This window comes from Nannobrachium achirus (assembly GCF_963921795.1).
Source record: "Nannobrachium achirus genome assembly, chromosome: 16".
NCBI classification, from domain to species: domain Eukaryota; kingdom Metazoa; phylum Chordata; class Actinopteri; order Myctophiformes; family Myctophidae; genus Nannobrachium; species Nannobrachium achirus.
This window is the reverse complement of record NC_137823.1, coordinates 10383419-10397060: the sequence shown is the minus strand read 5'-3', so window position 1 is coordinate 10397060 and position 13642 is coordinate 10383419. Positions and strand designations below refer to the sequence as shown.

The 13642-nt window shown below is 42.4% G+C and overlaps 1 pseudogene across 1 annotated transcript in view; it reads left to right on the top strand.

The window, feature by feature from the left end:
• The window catches only part of LOC308300783 (E3 ubiquitin-protein ligase TRIM39-like), a 224157-nt pseudogene that overhangs the window by 148718 nt on the left and 61797 nt on the right, over nt 1-13642 (top strand). The window lies entirely within an intron of this gene.

The following is a 13642-nucleotide window of genomic DNA, read 5'->3' as shown; positions in this document are numbered from 1 at the left end:
TCTGCCTCCACCTCGCTGAGATCTATCTTTAGAGGGGTCCCTTGTTCCTGTGCGTTCAGTAATTCCAGAGATACGGACTCCTTCACCCTGCCTGGTAGGCGAAATTACCTAGAGACGGGATGGTACAAACGGGTGACAACAAATATGGCAGCCATAGCGACCCCACTTCAAGATGCGCTGTGATTGGCCGGCAGTTGTATAACCCTCGCTGTGATTGGCCGGTAGTGTGATGACGCAATTTTGGCGCGAGATCCGGTCCCCGGCAAGGATCACAGTTTACATATATAGAGAAGGCTTTACAGGCTGAAATTCACGGCGCGGATCTTCTAAAACTTTTGTGATTTAATAGTTAGGAGAATTTTAAGATTTGTTTTATAAAAAAAGTTACATAGTACAACTTTAAGTAGATGTATTTATGACATTTGAGAAAGATTTTTTGTTGCCAAAATCAATATAGTACATGTTATAAGCAAAAACAGCAGGACAAGATTTTTTGTTATTCACTTTTATATACAATTCTGGCTGGTGACAAAAGTCGTGCAGGTTTCGTGCGGAGAACTTTTAACCCAAAGTCCACAGGGGTATTGTCTATGCAAAAATGCATTGAATGAGTAGTGCCCAGACGTGGGAACGAAATTCATTTTCTAAGCACTTTTCCTTATATCGCAATACGGCCTACTAACATACTAGGAAATTAAGAAAAAACAAACAAGTGGAAAGGCATCATTTTCAAGATGGCACATATTCCCTCCCAATTCCAAGCTCCCGTGGACGCCATCTTGAAAACGATGCCTTTCCAGAAGTTTGTTTTTCCTAAACTTTTATGTTATTTAGTATACCCAGTAACATAATCCATTGAGAAATATCTTGCATCAATTATTTGGGGTTTCAACCACATACTGACCTATTTAGTCCAACTTGTTTGAAAATGTTTATTTTTTTTTGTTTTTTTAAACCTTATGCCCATACCTAACACCATGCAAAGAAAAAAAAAAAAAAAAGAAAAAGTCACCAAATGCACAATTAGTTAGTTAAGATTTGTTACAGTTTATAGGCATTTTAAGCTCCCGGCAGTCATTGCGGACGCCATCTTGAAAATGAAGCTTTTCCGGTAGTGTTTTAGTATGTTCTTAAGCATGTCCGAGGTACCAGAATCAGTTAAAAATTATTTGCAAAAATGTTTATATATTTGAAAAATATAGTCAGATACAGCCATCTGGGACGGCCACCTTGAAAATGGCGGCCTTCTGGGAGGTAGATTTTTGTAAATGTTTATTTAGTGTGTTATTTAGCAAGCCCAATACTACCGGAATCCATTGAAAACCCTTGTGTGACCTTTTTTTTTGTTTGTTTAAAATATTTTTGAGTCCCAGAGGGTTTTTTCCAATTATTTTCATCCCTTTTTCTCCCCAATGTAGTCGTCATACCAGATCATTCCTCCCCACACACATTTCTGTGTTGTCAATGCTGTTGTATCCTACTGACTCACCTGCCAGTAAGGAGCCCCCACCAGGAGGACGTAGAGCCTTCGTCCTACTCCTCCCGCCCAACACTCCCTGCTGACAGGTGCCTCCCCAGCCTGTAGGAATACATGCAATGACCTGAATCACCCTCCCCGTCCGGCTTCCCTCCCCCGAACACGGGCCAATTGTGTTCGCACAGATGCCCGACATAGCCGGTTTCACCACAGGGGATTCGAACCCACAAGATACAGTCCTGTGGTGGTGGACAGGAACTTTACCACTGCGCCACCCGAGCGCAGACTCAACTATGTTTTTAAGTTTTTTTTTCCCACCAGAAACCTGGCCATGTGCTTTGCACCAGTCTGTATCTGTGAGACCCTCCATTTATCTCCCTCCGTACACACAGACACGCAGGCTCTCTTTCGATGCCGTCCGTTTCTGGTCAACAGTTCAAAGGCAGCGGAATTAGCCAATGAGGGAGCAGCATTCTCTGTGACGTCCCCAAGTGCCAACTTGCCCACCCACATACATAGAGACAGCACCGAACAGCACCGATCACAGTACTAGTGCACTCTGCTGCTTCCGTCCGTCCCACCAAGACCAGCGTCCATGTTGACAGGAGAGATCATCAGAGGAGCAGAGTTTCTAACTCCATCATTAAAGTCAGGCCAGAAGAATGGATAGAGTTTCTCAGTGAAGGTGCAACCAGTGAAAGAGTAGAGATGAACTCTGGCCTCCACATCATAAAAGGAGACCAGACCCTCCTCATAATCCACAAACACTCCCACTTTCTGGAGCTTCTCTCTTACAGGGAGGAGGACAGGAGGGTCAGCAGCAGCACCGTACTTATTTCCACCCCTCAGCCTTATAGTCCAATAACCATTGTTGGGGGTCAGTTTGATGCGTTCCTTCCTGTTGATGGACTCTCTGACCACTCCTAAATCCCAGTCATTCCCTTTAACCTGAACTTCGTAGTAAAACCTTCCTGAGGAGAAGCTTTGTTTTCCCAAGACACGGGCACAATAAGAGAATCTCTCTTTATTGTTTGGGAGATTCTTCTTTATGTTTCCATTACTCACTTGTTTTCCATCCTCAGACAGGATGAGGTAGTGATTTGCTGTATCAGGGTCCAGAGTCACGTCTACTTCATATTGCTGCATCCTCCTCAGCTCAACATCACAAAGCTTCTCCATCTCTTGACTGAGTTCCTTCTCCAGCTGAGCCACAGCTGTTCTCACAGTCCCAAATTATGAGGAAATTATTTTTGTATCAGCAGTGGTTGCTGGGGTGTCTTCAACCAGTGATGTCTGTCTTCATAATCTAGGATTTTTTATGATGTGATTACAGCAGAATATCCAGTTGTAAGGGGTTATCTTTCTGATCTAATAGGTGGCCTTCAACTTCTCTTTGACTAATGCTACTCCCACTCTGTGCAATCTTCTTTTAAGTAAAGCTGACTGAAATATGACCTCATTAAATATGACGTCAGCCTCACCCAAATATAGAGCTCAACACTGCTCCAGGGGTGACCTTCACAGGAATATTGGGTAACCACGGCAACCTGACATAAACAAACATGGATGCCGCAAGATGCCTTTTTAGGACATCTATACATCTTTCCCCGACAGAGCTACAGTCCTCTGAGGGGCCAAGGACCCCCCACATACTTAAACTTCTACTTCAAAGAACTTTTTTCCTTTCTTAACTTTGTGCAAATGGTTAAATAGACAACATAGATTCACAGTACTTCACACTACCTACATTTCAATCTAGTTCTTAAAAGCATAATATTTTAAAATCCACATGGAGCAAATCTCTCCCAATCCCAGGATTTTTTAAACCCATTTTTCTCCACCCAGTCAGCAATAATATGGTAAGTATAATCCTGGCCGCTGAACTCCCTCTGCTAACCTGGTAAGAGTTCGGGCTCATGCCTTTCCAGATGTTTGTTTTTCCTAAACCTTTAGTATGTTATTTAGTCTACCCAATAGTAACATAACCCATTGAGAAATCTATTCCATCAATTATTTGGGGTTTCAACAATATACCAATTCAGTATTGGATTCATTGCAAAACAGACCACTAGGGGGCGAGCACAGCTTGTTGTGCAATGTTTACACCATGCAACAAAAAATAAAAAATAAAAAAAAGTGCACAATTGTTAAGATTTGTTACATATTAAATCCCAGTTTATAGGCATTTCAAGCCATCGTGGACGCCATCTTAAAAATGCTCGGCTAGTACTAGAAGCTCGGCCACGTCTAGTCAGCAGCCTGGCCAACTCCGAAACAATGTAAATAGGGGATGAATGTCCCGCCCTTTAAAGGAGCTAGTCAACTTTTTCTTGAAAAACGGATGCTAAAATAAAAATAATGTTTCGAAAATATTTTATAAAAAAATAAGCTTCATGGGGCGCCCACTGGCCTGGTGGTCAAGGCGCGTACCATATACTAGGCTATGATGCCTGCTGGCGTCGCCGGTTCGATTCCCGATCCGGACAACCTTTGCCACATGTCATTCCCCATCTCTCTCCCCATTTCCTGTCAGTCTACTATCCTGTCAAATAAAGCCCAAAAACATATATTTAAAAAAAAAAAAAAAAAAAAAACTTCATATTATGTGTTTCCACCACAAAAAGCGTAAAATAATGATAAAATAATCATTTTGGCCGTTGTCAGGCAGACTTTGTTTACATTCCTCTTCTATTATTTTAAATGGATTGACTGTGTTGCAGACACAGTGCCGCTTCCGGAAAACCCTGATGTCAGACATCAGCTCCACATAGAGATTCCAAAACTTTTGCGCCGGTTACGGAAAACCGCATATCGGGTCGACTTTTGCCGAATTTGAGGCTGGTGGGACGAACGGTCCCATACCTGTTGTCATAGGACCCGTTTTGACCATCTGTTTGCCTGTGTCCATTTATGCCCATTATGGAGATCTCTGTATCTGTCTGTCTGTGTCCCTTTTATATATGGAGATCTCTGTGTCCCTTTTATGCCCGCATATGGAGATCTCTGTATCTGTCTGTCTGTGTCCCTTTATGCCCATTATGGAGATCTATGTACCTGTCCGTGCCGTCGAGGCCGGGCACTGCACTCCCTGCTTGTAGATCGGCTCGGCAACTTTCAAATAGCCTCACATGGCCCATATTCACTTATTTAAGCCTTTTTTTCATAGACCTGGTTGCGGTTGCTTATTCCTCTCGCAACTCAGAGAACACAACCATTTATTTTGGTTATAGTAATGAAAACGCACAGAGGCTATTGGCTTAAGCTTGTAGCCTATAGTATCGCTTGTTGTGTGCAAACAATTTGTTCATAAATAAAGCTCTTTGGAACTGAAGACGATGGCCAATATTGATGATGATTTTTTTTCACAGACGCACGCACGCTCTCTCTCTCTCTTTTGATGCCGTCCGTTTCTGGTCAACAGTTCAAAGGCAGGGCCATTAGCCAAGTTGGCACCTGGACAGAGTGCAGTCAGGTTAATACATATTTTACTGGAGGGGAAAACATCTTTTTGAGCAGTGCTAACCTCTCCTACATCTGGCTTTGTGTGTAAGGACGTCCTTATGTCCGTCCTGCAGAGCTCAGCATTGGCCAAGCTTGACGGGACATTTTTAACTCTCACACATACACCGCTCACTTCACACTGGGTGTGATTTTTCTTCTTTTTGAAGTTGGAGGGGGCATGTTTCCTCCGTCCCACCAAGACCAGCGTCCACGTTGACAGGAGAGATGATCAGAGGAGCAGAGTTTCTACCACCATTAAGACCAGGACTGAAGAATGGGTAGAGTTTCTCAGTGAAGGAGCAGCCAGTGAAAGAGTAGAGATGAACTCTGGCCTCCACATCATAAAAGGAGACCAGACCCTCCTCATAATCCACAAACACTCCCTCTTTCTGGAGCTCCTCTCTGACAGGGAGGAGGACAGCAGGGTCAGCATCAGCCAAGTACTTATTTCTATTCCTCAGACTTATAGTCCAATAACCATTGTTGGGGGTCGCTGTGATTGATCCCTTCCTGTTGATGGACTCTCTGACGAGTCCTAGATCCCAGTCAGTCTTCCCTTTAACCTGAACCTCATAGTAAAACCTTCCCGAGGAGAAGCTTTGTTTTCCTAAGACACAGACACAATCAGAGAATCTCTCTTTGTTGTTTGGGAGATTCTTCCTTATGTTTCCTTCACTCACTTGTTTTCCATCCTCAGACAGGATGAGTTTGGGATGAGCTGTATCAGGGTCCAGAGTCACATCTACTTCATATTGCTGGATCCTCCTCCCAACACCACGCAGCTTCTCCATCTCTTGACTGAGTGTCTTCTCCAGCTGAGCCACAGCTGTCCTCACAGTCCCAGCTTAACTGGAAATTATTTTAGTATCAGCAGTGGTTGCTGGGGTGTCTTCATCCAGTGATGTCTGTCTTTATAATCCAGAGATGTTTAAAATGTGATTACAGCAGAATATCCAGTTGTGAGGGGTTATCTTTCTTCGTGTGACCTAATAGGTGGCCCTTAACTTCTCTTTGACTAATGCGCCTCACACTCTGTGTAATGAGCTTTTAAGTCAAGCTGACTGAAATCTGATCTCACTAAATGTGACATCAGCCTTGCCCAAATATGGAGTTCCAAACCACAGATATAAAACGCTAGATGCAGTTCATTGGAGTGACGTGCAACAGTTGTAGTCCGGACTTCCTGGAAAAACCAAGGGACTCCTGCCAGTCAAGTGACCTCTGGCCAATCATAGCGCATCTTTTCCGGGACTTATCCAAGGACTACAATTCAATTCAACAGAGTCAGTTCCGACTCAGCTGTTCTTACAGGCTGCGTACGTAAAGACTATGGGCAGGATTTATGTTGGTTGAAATCAGGGGATATACTGGGCTAGATCTGACTAGTCATGGTTTGACTTGATCTGGCCCCAATCGAGACGTCACTGATTGGTCCAAGTCCTGACCGTGCTTGCTGGGATTGTCTGTACCGGTTAACTTCTGATGTGCGCGTGACATCATTACATTATTGAACGCCAACCCAAACATTGAATCACCAATATACAACACCGATCGGGGCCTCTGCTGTGAAGTGAGTATTTCATGGAGTGTCGACTCTCTCTCTCTCTCTCTCTCTCTCTCTCTCTCTCTCTCTCTCTCTCTCTCTCTTTTTCACTCCAACTGTTTCCCCCTCGCTCACTGTTTTCTCCCGACGTTGCATTTCTAAAAATATAGATTTATCCGTCAGTGTCCTCCACAATCATTCAATCTCTCAATCCCCCTTTTTCTCCCCTCGCCGCCTCCCCTGGTCCTCCCCCTCCCCCCGACTGCGTTGCTTTTTTATTATTATTATTTCTCTTTCATTTCTGCTCTGCGTGAGGAGGAGGAGGAGGGAGGGAGAAGACAGTGAGAGGAGGCTTTGTTAACGCCTTGAAACGGGGTCATTTTAGATTTAGGCTATATTTTGACCACTTTGTTGGTCAAATGTTATACTTTGGCTATTCAAAAATAGCAAATCTACAAGCTGATGTGTGCTTGTGGATCTGCTTATTGAGTACATTAGTGCAAATCCTTGAATGTATATATATGTCACAGTTAGTTTGAGATTCAGTTAGATTGAGAACAGGAGCGCTCGTTTTTGGGCACAAGGTGGAGCAGGCGATGCCTCCTTCGGGGAACTAGGAATAATTTGACTGAGGTTAGGGTTAGGATTAGGGTTAGGTTTAGGCATATTTTTACTGAGGTTAGGGTTAGGATTAGGGTTAGGTTTAGGCATAGTTTTAGTGAGGTTAGGGTTAGGGTTAAGTTTAGGCATAGTAGCATTCACCAGGTTAGCATTCACCAGCGTGGGACTAATGCATGGGCTTCTTCCACATCCAGGTGAACTAAAACAAGCGTTCCTTTCCCAATCTATCTGGTTTCTCAAACTAACTGTAACATACATATTTCTCAAAGCGAACAGTTTCACAGAACCTTTTCCACTGGATGAGTTTCAGGACTGGAGTGCCGATTACACCGGTGCACCAACCAACAGACAACACACCCCAGGGCACGCAGTGGGAGAAGAAGCCGATCAGACCGCTTGTTTGCTTGGCCCATTGGAAAACTCACTTGCATGCCAACTTGCGTTTTAATTGAAATACAATTGCTTCTCAGGTCAAATATTGTTATTTGATTAAACATACTATTCATTTTGATTAATTAATTACAAAGCCGCTAATACATTTAGCGGCTCATCAAGTCCCAGCCCCCCATTTTTTTTCTTCAGAAAACTGTGTGTGTTTATCATTGGTGTAAAGTACCTAAATACATTTACTTAAGTATTGTACTTAAAGGGGTATTTCACTTTCAGAAATAACTTTTGGTAATTTTATCATCTAATCAGGCTTTTATGAACACCCTGAACAGTTTTTAATTAGCTTGATTGAATATTTAGATATTTGATGTAAATGTTACCAGGCCCTCCAGACCCAGGGCCTCTCCCCACACACACCCATTGTAACTTCAAACTTCATTTTAACCATGATAGATTCATTAAAAACACACATTATTTTTTCTGGTGACTCATACTACCCTCCTAATATGTGAGCAGGCAGTGTTTTTTCGATAACATTTTTCATTTATTTTTAATAATTATCTTTTTGTATTTTATTTTTTCCATTTTTCCAAATAATAATTAAAAATAAATGAATAAAGTTATCGAAAAAACACGGCCTGCTCACGTATTAGGAAGGTAAAATGAGTCTCCAGAAAACATAATGTGTGTTTTTAATGAATCCATCATGGTTAAAATGGAGTTTGAAGTTACAATGGGTGTGTATGTGGAGAGAAGCCCTACCACTGCTCCCTGTTGAAAGTGGAATATCCCTTTAAGTACAGTTTTGAGGTATTTGTACTTTACTTGAGTATTTCCAATCTCCATTACTTTTACTTCTACTCCACTACATCTCGGATCCAAAGATTGTACTTTCACTCCACTACGATTATTTGAAACCTTTAGTTACAAGTTACTTTGCTGATATAAATGATATAGCCTATTCTAAAACATGCATAAACAACTTTAGCCCTATTTTACATATTTGCTATTTGAAAATAGCCGATCTACAAGCTCACAACTTGTGAGCTTGTAAATCTGCTATTTTCAAACATTTTGTACTTTTGGTACTTTAAGTACTTATTGATATCAATACTTTTGTACTCAAGTACATTTTGAATTCCGTACTTCTACTTGTAACAGTATTTCCATTTCTATATTGCAGTATTGATTTTTTTACTTAAAAAAAAAATAATCAAAAAATAGTACTTTTTCCACCACTGGTTTATAAGTCTTTTTGTAGTATCATCAACCTCAGGTCTTAAAGGTGTTAAAGGTGCAAAGCGAGCCCAGTGTAACACCAATCCAATCAGTGGCAGGGGTTGGCAGGAATAAAAACTCAGAAATAAATAAAGCAACAAAAGGTGCTTTTAAAGCCCACAATAAAAGATGGTTTGTGGCGCTTTGGAGAGAGCAGCTACGTGCACACATAGACATCAGAGGGGGCTTGAGTCGCTTCCCTGTAAAAGTGTGCCCTCTCTCCAGACCATGCATGCTGTTTGTGAAAGAAATGCAAATGCTAGTCCATGCTATACCTGAAGGCAGCTATATATATATATATATATATATATATATATATATATATATATATATATATATATATATATATTAGGGCTGGGATGTGATTACAATTTTTAATCTAATTAATTACAGGCTCTGTGATTAATTAATCACAATTAATCACATTAATCGCACATCGATATTTGACCTGAGAAGCATTTTTTTTTTCAAGTAAAACACATTTTGTTATACGAGTGAATCAATAAATTTCACATCTACTGGGCCAAGCAAAGCGCTCTGATCGGCTACTTCTCCCTTTGCGTTTGTTGTCTCTTCTTTGTTGGTGCATATATATATATATATATATATATATATATATATATATATATATATATATATATATATATATATATATATATATATATATTATATATTTATTTATATATTTTTTTATTTTTTTCACTGTTCATTTCACACCTGAGTCTTGCCCGCCTCAGCTGTAATCATCTCCTTTCCCAGAACTTTTCCTTCTCCTCACTCACAGATCTTCTAATCATTACATCACTCTCTCTAATCCAATCAGAGCTCTCGCTCAGTAAGGGAGGCCCCTTTATATACGGCTGAATTCACTATGGCTCTGCTCGTCTTTCATCAGAAGCTTCAGATCTGCTGCTGCTTAGCTGCCTCCTCCACCCCAGCCTCCACCTTTTGATCAGAGTCTGGCATAGGCTCAAATTCGTGCAATTTTATGTCTGCTCATTCAAGCTATTATGTCAAGGTGCTGCTATTGTACTATTGTATCCCTATGGGTTCCCTGATTTCGCAAAGCTGCTCGAATAAAATTCAGGGAACATCTCCAGACCATAGACTGTATAAAAGATATGGACAAAGCGAAGCCATTGGTTTCTATGCAGCGCAAATGACACAATATGGGTCCTTGGCATGGGTGTTGCCATCATAGATTGAAATGCAACCAGAGGAGGCTATTGGCTGCCAACGGTCACGTGCAACCGCAGGGATACATGGGAGAATGTGGTCGGAGCCTCCCGAAATACAGCACACGAAGAAGAACACAGCCGGCTGGTATCAGTTTAGTTGGCCACGCCCCCCGCAACTTTATCATCAATTTTAACATAAATGGGACCTTATTTTCACAAAACGCATATCATCGTGATTGAAAGGCCATTTTTAACTAGCGATAGGAACCATAAAGTATTCATGAAAATGTTAATTAAGGTTAGAACACGAAAGGGGAACATGAATGGGATCCAATGGAGAACAATTCTTTTTGCAACCGTCCAGGGGGAAAACAGCGCAACTAGCGGCCAATCATAGGAAGTTTTAGTTCCGTATTGGGCTCATTTTAAATCGGCGGAACTCTCCCCCTGCTCCAGACACAATGCTCTTTAACGCCAAGATTTACTGTATTCCATTTATGCAATAAATGGTTAAACCTACTTTGACGTGAGTGTTCCTGACTAAAATATATCTCCTCCGGTTTGAATGCACCATTACAGTAATATTCCTACATTGTGCTTCTGAACTAAACGCGAGTGCCTCTTCCACCGCTGCCGTTGTACTGTGTCGTGCACGCTCGCATCGTGTGCACGTGGCACACTCTACAGCGCGTGCATGTGTACTGTGTGTGTGTGTGTATGTGCATGCGTACACATTGTGTACATTGTATATATTGTACACGGCTCCCACCAATAACCTGCAAGAAGCCATTTCCCCCCCGTGGCCGTGAACTGAACCCCGTACATCACTTCTTATTGTCCTCCATTTCCCCTTTGACACGCACACACACACACACACACCCACACACACACAGACAGGGACGTGCAGAGAATGTTAGAGAGGCAGGGGCTGACATTTCTAAAAGGGCCTTTTGCTGAAAATATCGAAAATAGCCGACCTCCAGACCTGTGGCCGGCCTAATCAGCGCTCTCTGCCAGCTCTCTCGAACGCGCCTCTCTCCACTCGCGATTTTTGCGGGTTTTGGGGTATTTTAAGTCGGCTCTGGGTCGGTTTGGGTGGCTCATTAACTGTTGGCAGCGGCCCCCTTGAGATTACGCTCTAGGCGGTCGCCTATACCACGTATACCTAGCCACGGCACTGCCAACTCCCAAGCCAGCCCATTCTCACCCCCTTTGCTTCACCCTCCCGACGCCGTGGCTTTGCTCTCCTTTGCTTCACCCCTGCGACGCTTTAGGCATGTCTATTGCGTCAAGGGTGCGACGGGAACGGAGAGTTTTTGAACGAGAACGGAGTCTTAGTACGCATGCGCCGACATTTGTTTACTGGAATATTTTTCACTGACGGCCATCACGGGGAATCGAACTCGGGTCTGTGGTTTTGATGCCACCATGCTCTACCGACTGAGCTAACCAGAACGACCTGAGAAATGCCTTTTTTTTGGTGCTTTTATCTTTGACAACGTGGATGAGAACGTATTCGGACGCGGAAGCAGTCCCCTGGTCAATATTTACTATTCTGTCCATAACGGCACGTAATTCGGTAACGCGGCTGAGTCGGCTCATGCGCCGTTCCCACCGCTCGTCGCGGCAACTCAGCTCGCTAGCGCTCGCCTCGGTGGCGACTCACGGGGGTCATCGGCGCCTGAGACGGCACTGCTCCGTCGTTTATAGTGGCGTGAGCGGTAGCGACGGGTGGCTGGTAAACCAAGAAGCCTTCAGAGCGGTATCGAATCCCGCATCGGGAACTACTTTTTTTTTCTTTCTTCTTAGACCACCCAATGCGTCGAACCCTTGAAACAGTAGGCAATCCCTCCGCGTCTATGGTCCGAAGCAGTATTTACCATCGCGTCGGTTGTATGAAGCATTAGGGGTGAGAACCTGTTGTCCAAGCTCATAACGTGTCGCAGCCGCGATACCACACTAAGGATAATCAAGTCAATACTGGAGATGTGGCGTAACAGCATGGATTTCTACACAGAGATGGCTATTCATTCAACATAAGATGCTGCATTCAAGTTCAGGAGTGTTTGGCCAAGGCAATACATTCTCTTGAATACTGCCTTCAGGTATTATGGCATGGAAAGAGGACATTTGCATTTCTTTCACCATAGTAAAAACTGCCTTCATGTTCTGGAGAGGGCATTTTTTTACAGACTGAAAAGGACAGGGGCTCGAGCCCCCTTTGATGTCTATGTGTGCATGTGCCTGCACGCACGCACGCACACACACAAACACACGACTGTCTGATAGCAGATTAGACTGGCTGGGAACCTGACCACACACACACAATCACAGTCACATGCTCCACACACACACACACACACACACACACACACACACACACACACACACACACACACACACACACACACACACACACACACACACAAACACAATATATAGTTACACAGACCGGGGATGCAGTATTAAAGGAACCAATTATGAGGTTTTACAACCTCTGCATCAGAACACACACGCATGCATGCGCGCACACATTTTAACAACCTGTCCACACAAAGGAAATTACATACAAGGACGTGCAATATTTCAGGTGCAGCAAAGCTACAGCCACAGAATCGAGGCATAATATCCTCCCTCAGTCATGATACAACAGGCATGTGTGCAGTGGTGGAAAAAGTAATGTTTTACTTAAAGGAAAACGGATGCTAAAATAAAAATAATGTTTAGAAAATATTTTATAAAATATATGTGTTTCTATTCAAAAATGACCACAAAAAGTGTAAAATAATGATAAAATAATCATTTTGGCGATTGTCAGACCGATACTTTGTTTACATTCTAGTCTATAGACTAGGATGTCAACAAAGTGTCGGCCCTACAATGAAAAAGTTGACTATAGCTCCTTTAAGTGATACTGCAATGTAGATACAAGTAGAAGTAAAACATTCAAAATGTAGGCTACTTAAGTAAAAGTATGAAAGTATTGTCATCAAAATGTACTTAAAGTACCAAAAGTTAAAGTACAACATGGTTGAAAATAGCAGATCTACAAGCTCACAACGCGCAACACGTTATGAGCATGTAGATCGGCTATTTTCAAAAATCCTACGTATAAATTAGGGCTACAAGTGGTTAGTGTAAGTTTTATGATATTATAATTTATATCTTTAAAGTAACTAGTCACTAAAGTTGTCAAATAAATGTAGTGGAGTAAAAGTAAAATATTTGGATCCGAGATGTAGTGGAGTAGAAGTAGAAGTAAAAGTACTGGAAATTGGAAATACTCAAGTAAAGTACAAATAGTGCTAAGGGTGCCCTCACACCAAAATACCTAGAGTGGAATCCGCCAATGCATTTCAATGAGAATGTAGCGTTTTTTGCAGAAATCCTCTACTGGCAAAAAAACGCTCCATTCTCATTGAAATGCATTGGCGGATTCCACTCTAGGTATTTTGGTGTGTGGGCTGGGCACCATAACTCAAAATCGTACTTAAGTACATTACTTAAAGAGGCGGTGCCATAGTTTTGTACTTTTTCTAGTTTTCATGTGTCTAGGAGGTTGACAGTACTTCATTAGACCCCCTGGTGTGGTTGTTATGAGCAATTATGTATTGCCTTTCTATTTGGGTTTTAGCTGTAGGCTGCCACCTTGTG